Source organism: Equus przewalskii, chromosome 21 (genome assembly GCF_037783145.1).
Source record: "Equus przewalskii isolate Varuska chromosome 21, EquPr2, whole genome shotgun sequence".
Taxonomy (NCBI): Eukaryota; Metazoa; Chordata; class Mammalia; order Perissodactyla; family Equidae; genus Equus; species Equus przewalskii.
Window position 1 is genome coordinate 36,483,249 of NC_091851.1, and position 13,546 is coordinate 36,496,794.

Here is a 13,546-nt window from a genome sequence, read left to right on the forward strand (position 1 = left end):
TAATATCACTGCCACTATTGTTTATTCATTTGCCTGAAAACAGCTATTTGGGTTGTTCCTAAGTTTTCTTTCTTGTGGACAAGCCTGTGATTAGTGTGTGTGTGTGTGTGTGTACACATCGGTGTGCGTGTGAGTTTTCCCCAAGTTAGATTCCTGACTGTCATTGCTGGATCAGAGGGATTTGCCACTTAGTTTTATGGGATAATGCCAAGTGGCCAAGCCCTTGTCCAAAATAGCCATAATAACAACAAAACTCGTTAAAAAAAATCCATCTGACTTTAGCTAGATTTTCTTTTCTTTTCTTACTTTCTTATTTTTTTGCTGAGAATTTTACAGTTGGTTGCACCCACCATATGTCTAGTCAACCTTTCTGTACCCTCTATTTATTTTTCCACAAACACTGACTGATTGCTCTATTTTCCAGGCCCTGGCTGTGACACTAGCCACGTGTGACAGAGGGCCCAGGCCCTGTCCTTGAGAACCTGAAGCTGGGAAAGAGACAAGTGAAGAGATGATTAAAGTACAGGACGAGGAAGGTCATGGCGGAAGAACGGACAGCTGTGGGGTCACAGGTCTGGGTGACACCTGGCTGCCTTCTCAGGGCCTCCGTATCTCAGAAACGGCAAGGCCCTCCTTCCGGCGGCTCCATCCAGAAACCTCTGAGCCAGCGTCATCCCTCATTGCTCTCTCTCTGTCCCTCTCCAACCCCAGTCTGGCTGCCCATCCTGTGGGCTCCACCTTCAGAACAGTCCAGAACCGGTCCCCTTCTCAGCATTTCTCCCTCCGCTCCGTGGCCCTAACACTGCTGCCTCCCGCTGGGTTCCGGCAGGCACCACTCCTCTGGGGTCTCCTTGTTCCTCTCTGGCTGCCTGCAGACTGCTCCCCACAAGGCCCCGGAGGGGGGGGCCAACAGGTGAGTCATACCCCGCCACTCCTCAGCTCAAGGCGGCCAATGGCTTTTCATCTCCCTCAGAGTCAAAGCCAATGACGTTTCAAGAAGTTCTGGACTGAATGTTTGTGTCCCCCAAATTCATAGGTTGAACCCCTACCGCCCTGGACATGATAGTATCAGGAGGCGGGGCCTTGGGCGGTGATCAGGAGTACATGAGCTCATGGAGTGGGGCCCCATAAAGGGGATCAGTGCCCTGAGAGGAGTCAATGGAGAGCTTGCTTACAGCTCTGCTCGCCACTGTGTGAGGACACAAGGAGAGGTCTGCGGTCTGAAACCGGAAGAGGGTCCTCACCAGAACTCGACCAGGCTGATACCCTGACCTTGGACTGTCAGCCTCCAGAAGCGTGAGACATAAATCCCTGCGGTTGATGGTGCTTCGTTACGGCAGCCTGAGCTGACCGAGACACAGGGTCCACAGGGTTCTGTCGCGCGGGTTCCTCTTTCCTTCACATTTCTACCTGTCCTGGAGAACGTTGCCAGGTCAGTGCCAAAGAGAGATGCTGCTGCCTGGACCACCAGAGGAGCTTGCCTCTCACACGGAATAACCGAGGGCAGAACATTCTTCTCCTTGAACAGTGGCCAAGTGCCTGCTGTTGTAGTCACAGCGAACACGTTATTCTAGAACAGTGAGCATGCTGGGACATGGCTGGCTTGTTTGGTGTTTGTACTGAATTATCGTGCTGTTTTGAGAGGCAGCCTTATACGCAGGAAGCAGGTGACCTCAACTTCTTTCTCCCAGGTGTGAGAAAAACACAAAACGATGGCGGCACACTGCTCCGGGTCCCTGGCAAGTGGAAGGAGTGGACCAGCTTCCTTTAAAGATGGCCTCGGCGGAGTCAGTCCAGGCTGATGGAGCGGACCTGGGGCTGAGAGGGGCTCAGCAGCAACGCTCACAGAGGCCCTGGCCAGCTCGCGGCTGAGAGACGGCTCCAAGGTCCTGGGACTCAGCTGGCTGGGAGCAGAGACAGGGTCCCAGCTGCTAGGACCAGGCCAGGACTGAGGACGGGGCGGGGGGGGGGGGGGGGCGGGGGGCTTCCCAACATCCTGGCTGGAGCCATAATTCTAGACGGTTCCAGGCTCCATCGTAGAGGCCGAGGATGGAAGACAGAAGGCGAAGCAGAACTTCTCAGCTTCCATGTTGCACGGCCTGGTGCCCAACATGCTCCTGCCTTTCGGTTTTCTTTCTTTATTAGGGAATCTTTTGAATTAAGTAGAGCCCACTTAGAGCAACACCTATTTTAGATTTTTGGGGTGTTATAATTCCAATTTCACAAGTAATACGAAATATACTCTTATTGAAATTGAAACAGTTTGGAAGTATATAGGGTAAAAATCTTCTCCTCTCCCATAACTCTACTTCCCTTCTCATACCAAACACCATTATTATTTCAATATGACTTCTTCTAGACTATTCCCTATGCACATACCTCTATAAATATGAGCATGCAAATACACATATGTGTAAGATACACATACATACAAGTATTATTCTTGGTTTTTTTACACAATAAATGTTCTGGATATAATTCTCTGTAAATACACATTGGCCTACCTTATTCCTTTAAATGACGGCATAGTATAGAATAGGGATGAGCCATATTTGATTTAACCATTGTATTGTAGATATGTGAACATTTTCCATTTATTTATGTGTTCATCCATTCGTTCATTTACTTTTGCTGATATAAACATTCCTATAGAGAGCATTTTTGGGTAAATATCTTTAAATTTTTAATGGCATCTTTTGTTATGCAGAAGTTTGAAAGCTTAATGTAGTAGATTGTAAGAGAAACTCTACTCGAACTGATTGAAGCAAAAGTAAAATGTATTGATTCACGTAACCGACAAACTCTGAGGGGACGCTTCCGGTGCCAGCGGATTCAGGAGTTCCGACCACGTCCTCAGGATCCTCTCCAGCGGATTCAGGAGTTCCGACCACGTCCTCAGGACCCTCTCCAGCGGATTCAGGAGTTCCGACCACGTCCTCAGGATCCTCTTTGTTTCGGCTCTGGCCACAGGAGTGTCATTCTTGGGCTTTCTGGGGTGGTAACATGACTTCTGGTAGTTTGCAAACCATCTTATTTTTAGTCCACTTAAAATTACTTGACTAGAATAATGAAACTTCAATCCAGAAAGTGGCTTAAATACTATTTTCCCTACTCCACCTCCTACATGACAAGAAAACTAAAAGTTAGTTAGCTCTGAGAGTGATTCAGTTAACTCAGAATGGAAGGTCCTGGGTAGACTTCTTTGTAATGTGGTTAGTCTTTCTGGTGTGGTCCCCCAGTGGCTGCTGCATCTCTGAGCATGTCCTGTTCACACACAGCATTCAATGAGGGCAGGAAAGGAAACGTCCCGTCAGGCGCATCTCTTCTTCCAGACGGAGCAGATCTTTCCCAGGACCCATCCTGCCCCGGCCCCACCCCCACCCCCACAGGCCTCCCTCGGATCTGCCCGGCGCTGGGTCAGGCGCCCACGCCTCGCTGCCCGGGGAGGGGAGAGCAAGCCCTGGGCTCTGCCTCTGGACGGCTGGCTCCGCGGCCGGAACGAGGGTGGGAGCTACTGGGTGGACCTCGGGCAGCGCCCGCCCCGGGCAGCATCCCTCCCAGTCACGCCTGCGCCGGGGACAGGGTCGCTCTGCTCAGAGCAGCTCTTGCCACATGCTCGTCCTGAACCACGTCCCGGTCTGGGGATCTGCCCGCTGATTGGCCAGCCCAGGTCACATGCTCCACCCTCAGCCCAGACGTGGCCCTCATCCCAAGCGCATGAATGGAGCGTGGGAGAGGGACTGTTGCTTATCGGCCCGGGTACCAGAGGACGGGGGATGTGTGCTGGCAGCTCCAAACAGGAGGGTTACACCGGAGAAACCGCACGGACCTATAGGGATCACTGTGCAGAGTCATGTCGATTTCTGAGGGTGAAATTCTGGCAAATACTGGACTTTTGATAATTTCCATTCTCTCCTCTCAAAGTGAATGATGAAAAGAACTTGTTAATGAGCTTTCTCCTTTTCCTCTGCATTTCTCTGTTCTTTTTTTTGGTGAGGAGATTGGCCCTGAGCTAACATCTGTTGCCAGTCTTCCTTTTTTTTTTTCTCCTCAAAGCCCCAGTACATGGTCGTATATCCTAGTTACAGGTCATTCTAGTTCCTCTCTGTGGGATGCCACCACAGCACGGCCTGACCAGTGGTGGGTAGGTCCGCACCCAGGATCCAAACCAGTGAACTCTGGCCCCTGAAGCAGGGCACATGAACTTAACCACTCAGCTACTGGGCCGGCCCCTGCATTTCTCTGTTCTCACCTCCTCCCACCTATGCCAAATGTCCCTTTGTCTTTTAGATGAGAATTCATGGAGCCCCTGTGTAGACCAGTGTCACTGTTGGACAAGTTGAGTGCCCATTAAAGCCGTGGATATCTTCAAAGATCTCACTTCCAGCCTTGTTTCCACAGAGCCCCAGAGAGGTGGGCGTCAGTGTGAAGGTTAATGCTGTCTCCCCGTCTTCTATTTCTGCCTCCTAAATGGAAGACTTCCAAGCCTGTCTCACTCCTGCTACGTACCTATTAGCAGCTTCTGAGCAATCAGAGTCGCACAAAGACTGGAAATTGGTGCGTTCCAGCATGGGCTCAGCTACATAAGTGATCAGAATGTTCACAGCTTTAAAATGACTTGACAGTCTGTCTATAAAATGTCCTGTGGTCTGAAAGGGGGTGATCCATTGATTGTTTCTGGAGCCAGGTAACCTTTGTGACCAAAATGAGAGAGCAGCCAGAGGCCTAATCAATCAAACCAGCCATTAAGAATCCTGCCCGTCCACAGGCCTGCTCGACGTCAGGTTCCTGGAGAGGAAAATGCAAAGGGAAGGGCTTTAGCCACAAAGGCAGAGAACACGCAGACAGGCTGGACAAGGCTTGGCGAGGCTGGAGACTATTCATTGCACTGGTGGTTGGTGACTTTCCCTAACCCCCTCGTGGGTTAAATACGGGGGAGCAAAATGCAAAGTGACACCTGGGCTCTGAGACCAGGAGACATCCTGCGGGGTGACTGTCCTGCCATTTCCCGCAGCTGCAGATCGCAGCGCAGCAGGGGGTGCCCGTCTGTGGTCGGGGCAGAGACGGGGGGGAGGCTCTGAGATCCCCTCTTCTCAGTGGGAGGGTCTCATCTCTGTGAGTTCCTCAGGCCAGGTCTGCGAACTCTCCATGCCAGGCCGACCACAAACCGCGACTGCGCCCAAGTCAACAAAAACGTCACCGACAGAATGGCTGGAAGTTACCAGAACTTTATATCAAACCGGGAGCGATGGGTTCATTGTGCATTTAACCTCAGGCATTTCAGAAGTTTTGAATGTAATTTTCTTTAGCAGAAAGTTCATTTTTACTCTTAAAAAGGAAAACAATTTTGTAGGATGCATCCTTTGTTAAAGAATCTGAATTTGAGAAACACCCACGTGTGTCAAAGAGGTGGGAGGAGGAGATTCCTTGAAGCAGTTTATTTTACACAAAACATCGGGGGACAAATCGGGTTCCTCTTACTGCCGGAACAAATCACCACAGACTCAGCGTCCCGAAACACACGCTGGTCCTCCTCCGTGTGGAGGTGAGGGGTCTAGAATGGGCTGCCAGGGCGGCTCCAGGGAGAGCTCATTTCCCTGCCTTCTGTGGCTTCCAGAATCCACCCGCTCTCCTTGGCTCATGGCCAGTCCCCATCCTCACACCCAGCGGGGCAGCATCTTCCAGACTCTCTCTGCTTCTGTCCTCCCATCACCCTTTTTGACTTTGACCCTCCTTCCCCCCTATCATAAGGACCCCTGAGATTACACTGGGCCCGTCTGAATAATTCGGGTTAATCCTCCTTAATTTAGTCACGTCTGCAAAGTCCCTTTGGCCACGTGAGGTGCATGTCCACAAGTTCTGGGGAACAGGGTGGGGACGGCTTTGGGGGGCTGTCAGTTAACCACAGAGGAACCTGCATCCTTCGGGACAGACAAACTGCTGCTGCAGAAACCAACACCGCTCAAACCTCGGGCTAAAACTGATTGAAGGCTGATTCTCGCTCACACCACACATCCCTCTCAGGTCGGGGGCTCTTCTCTACATCGCCCTACTCAGGGATCCACGTGAGGTGAGGACGGCTCCGTCCTCGGGCTCCCATGATGACCCGGGCAGGAGGAAGCGAACCTTGCAGACCAGGGTCGGCTCTTACCTTCTGCCCGGAAGTGACGCATGGCACCCACACTCACATTTCATTGGTCCAAGGAAGTCACGTGGCCACGCCCACCTCCAAGGCAAGGCGGAGAAGGGGGTGGTGCCCCCTCCCCGGAGGAAGGAGGACCGGGAACAGACGTGAACTTGAGTGCCCACCTGGCAACCTAGACTGAATCCCTCGGGGAAGGCGTGTGAACTGGGGCTTCCAGGCACTGCGCTGACTTCAGGGGGCGTGGGGTGTGTGCAGGGGGAAAGCAAGATGCAGGACCACGTGTGATGTGAGGGGCTGTCTATGCAAACCTGTGCCTACCAAAGTACCGTCTGGTGTCCGTGGAGACTCGTATCTGCGGTACCTGGAAATCAGGTCCGGAAGCTGGCACGCTGATGTCAACATGTCCCCTCACCTCTGGAGAGGGGTCAGGCTAGGACTGGGAGGGGATCATTAGTGGACACTCGTCATGTTCATAAGGTTTAACTTTTTTAAAAAGGAGACCACATTTAAATATTTTTTACTTAAATAAAAATTAATTTTAATTTGATTTTTCCCTAACATGGGGTACATTTTTTTTTTAATTTTCTGTGACTTTTTACAAAAAGGTTGAATGCAATTACTATGGTCCTCTCCTTTGATGTGGGGTAGAGGGTAGGGAGGGTGAGCTAGAGAAAGGACCCACAGTGAGGTGGGGGCTGTAGTGTGTCAGAATAACTGAGCTAAAGGTGCCCTTGGGAACCACGTTGTTGTCCAATGGTTCATTTGTTCGCATGTCAAGAATGGTACCATTGAGGCCTGGACAGGGGGTGACCCACCCAAGGTCCAGAGCCAGCTGTGGGGTGGCTGGAGGAGAGAACACAGAGCCCCTGACTCCCTTCCCAGTGCTGCACCCGCCACCTGATGTCTGGAGCAGGAGTGCGGAGACCAGGTTCGAGTCTCAGCCCAGCCACTTACTCGCTCTGTGTCCTTGAGCAGGTCCCTTGCCCTCTCGGTGCCCCATTTATTTTTTTACCTATAAAATAAGATAGGGTGGTAAGAATTCCCCTGCATCCCTCACTGCTCTTCCCCTGCCCCTTTAAAGGACCAAACTAGTTAATTCTATGAAAGTATTTTGCACAATTTTGTATAAAGCACTCCAGAAATTATTCTATTATTAATAAATTAGTATCTAAGTATTAACAATAATGAAATGATAATCATCTTTAATCATCCAATTGCATTACTAACATTATTGATAATTGTTATTAACATATCTAAAAGGGTGATATAAACTTATAAGTGGAATAAAGAGCGTTGACCTCTCTGGTACAAACCACCTCGTCCGTAAACCCAGCTGCTGCCTGACTAGACTCTGGACGCGAGTGCGTTTCCCCACGGAGCCACCGCCCGGGCCGGGACTCCCTGTGAGCTCCCTGTGAGCGCAGGTGGGAGCAGCTGAGACGCCAGTGCTTCAGCAAAGCGGGCGAAGCTGACGTCCCCAGCCCCAGCGTCTCTCCGAGGACGGGCTGAGCCGGGGCTGCGACCCGGAGAACTGCCTCTGACCCCGGAGGGAAACCCAGGAGGGACGTGGTGGCCTCAGACCTTCCTGAGCCTTGGAGGCAGGGAGGGGGCCACCAGGGAGCTGTTCCTAATTTAAGCATCCTCACCACCCCCCCATCGCTTTTTTTCTTATCACACATGGGATGGGGTTTATTGTGAACTACACGCCTTCTCCTCAATTCTGAACAACGTCCCAGGTCCTCAACGGCAGGATCTGGCCACACTGAGTCTGGGTCCCGTGTGGCACCAATGGGCTGGTGGAGGAGCAGCTGCCACTGGGACAGGCTCGGGGTCTCCTTGGGGCCAGCCCCCAGCCCACCTGGCTTCTCCCGAGCCATACCTGCCAGGGCCCAAGGGCATCAGAGCATCGCCTGGGGGTTGGAGAGGCTTCTGGAAGCAGGGGTGGCTGAAGTGGTTCTCCAAGTGCGAGGGGAACCCCAAAAGGGAGGGCAGAAGCTCCTGGATAAAAGGTACAAATGTAACAGCGGACGGCACTCAGAGGGGTAACGCCCAAGCTATCATTTAAAAAAATTGTTTTAATTTTGAAATATTTTAAACAGATAAAAATAAACTTAGCAAAATATTAAAAGAGTTAAACAACAAAAAAGGCCGATTTAGAAATCCTGAGTCAAACTCTTGATCCTTCTGCTAAACTCTGGTATTCTTTTAAGAAAAGCTTCCTGGTAAGAGTTCCCATAATTTCCTGAACTCTTGAGAGACGACTATATAAATGTCCTCTTCCTCTTTCTCCCTCTTTTAAAAGGAATAAACGCTTTGTCCCCCGGCCCCTCCCCCTTCCTCCCTAGCATTTGGCTTCTTGGGAAAAGCCCACATCTCAGGACCCCGCAGAGAATTCCCTTTCCATCATCATGTGACATCTGTGTCATGGGACATATCAGGCTGGGACACCGACCCCTTGCTGTGGCTGCCCTTGGCTGAGCTGGGCCCTAGCAGGCAGTGCCACTCCACCCTGGCTCTGGGGTGGGCCTCTCAGCAGACACCGGGTCTTCCAAGCCGTCCAAGCTGCCGTGACATCAACCTTTCCGATCCCCCAGATTCAGGGCTCCAGGAACGGCCACCACTAATGTCGAAGACCTCAGCTGTTGGTGACACAATCAGCCAGGAGCCAGGAGGAAAACAGTAACTCGCGCAGAGGGTGGGACGTGGCTGGGGGGAGAGCTCACGGCTGGGGAGACAGGCAGCCTGGGGTTGGATCCACCCTCTGCTGCTTCCGTCATGTGATGTGTGCAGGAAATCCCCTCTGCACGCCCGGGTCCCTGGTCTGGAGAGTAGGAGTAAGGGTACCCACCGCACGGGCTTCGTAAGTGACCTCAGTGAGTTACTTCCGTGAAGGATCGGAACCTGCCAGCACTGGGAACACGCCACATGAGGCTTGTCAAGAAACCCTCAAGCAGGGGCCTGCCCGCTGGCGCAGCGGTTAAGTGTGCACCTTCTGCTTTGGCGGCCTGGGGTTCGCTGGTCTGGATCCCGGGTGCAGACGTGGCACCGCTTGGCACACCATGCTGTGGTAGGCGTCCCACATATAAAGTAGAGGAAGATGGGCACGGATGTTAGCTCAGGGCCAGTATTCCTCAGCAAAAAGAGGAGGACTGGCAGTAGTTAGCTCAGGACTAATCTTCCTCAAAAGGAAAAGAAACCCCTGAGTCATTTTGTTTGCTGTCTGTTATTGACCCTCCAACGGCCCCCAAGGCGGAAAGGCTTCTCATCTTTATAACCCGGGGAAGGTCGGATAGCGGCCTTGCCAAGGGCCACACAGCTGGAGAGCGGGCAGCTGGACTTCACCCCGAGTCCTCGACGCCGCTCCACAGCCCTGAATTCCCCTCTCCCCGCCCCGTGTTGTCCGTCGCTCTATAAATGAATAAATAACAGAGTCAGGCCGACGGGTTGGCCGCCGTCTGCCCTGTTTATTTTCCAGCATCTGCTTCATAAACCGTTGGACATCCGCGTTACTTTCCCTTATTGCTGTTGACCTCGCCTTCCAATTACGCAGAATGTTCCGGTGGAGCCGCCCCTTGTTGCAGGGCCCCATCGCTGGCTGCATTCGCTGCTGCGTGCCTTGGCCTTGACTCGCAGAGGCAGCGACTTCTCGTGTCGGCCTCTTTTTCTCCAAAGTGCAAATGACCCCATGACCAGATGGGCATCTGGGGGACCCAGGGGCTCTGGTGGCTGCTGGGCAAGTTATTGATAAAAAACAAAACCAAAAACAATTCTGGGTTTACTTGGTTTCTTCAAAAAGCACGAAGATTGGGAGGCACTAAAATAAGTTTCATGGGACTCTGTGGTTTTGGCCTTTCCCTCCGTGGATGCTTTAAAGTCCATGCGGCCTGCTTCCCTTGGCATTCGGGGCTCCCGTGACCGCTCTGTTTTGCCTGGTTTCCCAGTTAACCCCTGAATCATTCATTCATTCCTTCAGGACCTCATTATCGAGTGTCTGTCGTGTCGGAGGTGCTGTTCTGGGCTCGATGTGTGAAGGGTCAGTGAAGGTCCCGACACCATGGAGCTCACCTTCTGGTCAGGGACGGTCAGTAAAAAGATCAAATGTGTCTGGAATAATCAAGAGGTGGCTGGTGCTAAGAAGTGGCTGAGACAGGGAATGGTAGGTTTGGGGCCTACGGGGCTTCCTTAGAGGATGCTGACATGGAGCAGAGACCTGCAGGCTGTGAGGGAAAGAGATAGCTAATGTCTGGGGAGAGAATGTATTCCAGGCAGAGGGAACAGCAAGTGCAAAGGCCCTGAGGCAGGAGCATGTCTGGCTTGTTTGAGCAGCAGGATGAGAACAGAGTGGCCACAGCAGAGTGAAGGAGGGAGATAGCTGTGCAGAAAAGGCCAGAGAGGAGGGGAGACCAGACCACACCGGGCCTCACAGGCCACTGTGAGGTGGGAGGACCTCAGAGAGTTTTGAGCAGAGGAGAGCATATTAGTTTTCTATTACTGAGTAACAAATGACTACAATCTTAGTGGCCTAAAACCACACAAATTCATGATCTCACAGTTTCTGTGGGCTGGGAGTCAAGCATGCTTGAACTGGGCCCTCTGCTCAGGGTCTCAGAGGCTAAAATCAAGATGTTGGCTGGCTGTGTCCTCACCTAGAGCCGGATGAGGAACGGACCCGCTTTCAGACTCCCTCAGATTGCTGACAGAATTAATTCCCATGTGACTGAGGGACTGAGGGACCAGTGTGTCGCTAGCGGTCAGCTGAACGCCACTCTCAGCTCACAGAGGCTCCGCTCAGGTCCTCGCCATGTGGTCCCTCCTTAGCTGCTTCAGGAAGAGCCAAGTTCCTTTACAGGGCTCACCTGATTAAGCCAGGCCCACCCAGACACTCTCTCTTTTGATTAACTCAAAGTCAACTGATTAGTCACCTAATCACGATGGTGAAATCTCATCGCGTTTCCAGTTCCTGTCCACACGCCGGAGGAGAGGATTCTATGCAAGGGAGCAGGAATCTTGGGACCGTCTTTGAATCCTGTCTTTGACGGGGGGGTGACTCGACTTGTAGGTAAAGGATGACTCTGACTATTGTGTTGGGGGGTGGGGGAGGAGCAGGGCCAAGTGCAGACCCTGGGACATCAGTGAGGACACAGTTTGAATAATGGCTTTGACCATTGTCACAGTGTAGGTGACAGAAGTGGCTGAAGCCGGAGGAGGCGATTTTTGTAAAATGGATCGAATGAGAAAAATAAAACCTTGCTGCAGGTCTCCAGGATGGCTCGAACCTCACCGGTCTGAGCAACTTGAACTTTGACCTGTGACAGCTTATCAAGTTTATCAAGAAGAGTACGGATTTCCGAAGGATTAGTTTTGTGTGTGTGCAGGTCAAGGTAGAGACATCCTCTTGCTTTGTGGTTTCCTTATAAAAATAACAATATATTATCTATGCAGGCGAAATTTGTTGTCCCCTTAGGATCCCAAATTGCCATTTTCTTCTGTTAAGAAAACAATATAGAAAAGAAAATGAGATCTCTCTGCATGTTATCAGTATTTTGTTTTTTTCAGCTATTGGTTCCTGGAAAAAAAAAACAAAACTGCAGCATGACAGAATCAGTGACAATAATTCATGGAGGAGTTGCAAATAGGCCAGGAGTTGGCTCGCTTTCCTGGTTTTGACTTGAATTAGACGTGAGACAGATGAGTCCAATCAGGTCTGTTATGCAGCAGAAAGTATTGCAATGTCACACGGAGCAATAAAGGTGCAAAAATTGAGCGGAAACACATGTTCTTCAGAAATTAGCTGTTAGCTATGTGCCTTTCTCTCGTTGATGTTCTCAGTATGAAATCCAATATTTCCCGGGGAAAGGAAACAAGGCCACTTAACTGTTGGATGACAAGCTGTCTTACACTTCATCAGATCCACTCGTTAACTTGACACATGGCTCGTACCGCTCAGGAAGACAGCAGAAATGCTATCTCTGCTTTTCCTCACGGCGTGTTACGGAAGACGTGGCAGCTTGGTGTGCTGACCGCAAGGTGGGCGGCCGTCCAATCCGGGCAGGACGTTGGCACAATGTTCTGTATTTCTCCAAATACAAAAGACTGATGGAGCCAACATCAGCCCGTGGGACTCCAGCGCCCAGGGCTCCCTCCCACGACCATGAGATGGTCCCCGGCAGAGAAATGGTGACTTGGCTACCTGTGTCTTTCTCCTCTTTGCAAAATGATGCTCCGGTCTTAATTTTAGCAGGAATGTTGTTGAGAAGGTACCCTAGTGATCCACTCCACATCAAGAATGGGTTTTGTCAAGAGTGGACAAGGCCAGCAGGACAAGCCCCACTCAGAAGCCTTCAGTGGGAAGGGGGAAGAGAAGCTGCACCTCTCTCTGTCCAGCCCTGCTGTCTTCTTGCCCCAAAGAAGAGGGGTTTCCATCTCTAAGGCTCCTGGGCTGAACTTCTAGTGGTAGAGTGACAGGACATAGCTCAAATATTACCCGCAGGTGGCCTGCCGTTTGACCTGAAGTGCTGGAAGCCTTGAGTAAATGCTGGAGAAGGGAGGAGGGCAGGTCGGTCACGCTCAGCACTCCGTCATCGCTGGTGTTACTGAACGAAGGCAAACACGGAAAATGAGCACCGTGGACAGCTGCGCAGGCGGTCTTCACCTGCCGTCCTGCCTCAGCGTCTTGTGCGGAAACTGCGATTTCAGGCCTTTCTGTCTCGTCCCAGACAGCGAGCTCCTCGAGGACGGGGCCCACTCTTAGTGACTCCTTCATCCCAGAGGCCTCGAGCCCAGCGCAGAGCCCGGCACCCAGGACGCTCGGTCCTGAGGCGAGCACACATCCTGCTCTGACCGGGCAAGCCCAGGGTGGCCTGCTGGCCTCCTTAACTATTAACGGCAGCCCCTTCCAATCTCACGCCTCACTGAGCCTCAGAAGGGCCCTCCAGGTACCTGAAGCAGAAAACATTTATTACAAGGCCACCGAGTGGTTTTATCAAAAGGCAATTTCTTGCCTCATGTGATGAAAATCTTGCCGGTTTGCCCAGGATGGTCCTCGTTTATGCCTGCGGTTCTGGAATGATTGTGAACAGGGCCCCTTTTACAGCGTCCTGGAGGGGACAGCAAGTTATATGGTCATCTCAGGCACAGACAGGCACAGCAAAATGCAGACATCAAATGCAGTGGTCATCAAGAAACACAGGTGTTGGCTTAGCTGTCCAGGAACAGATGGCAGTAAGATGGCCCCAGCGGCCGTTTTGTGGAGGGTTTCAAACACGGGGCTAAGGTGGGCCTGTCTTCTGGGGCCTTTCCCAGAAACCCCAGACAAATTCCGATTGGGTCAGCTCAGGTCACGTGCCCACCAGGTAATGAATTCCTGTTGCCAAGGTGACGCCCTGGCTGTTAGGTTAACCT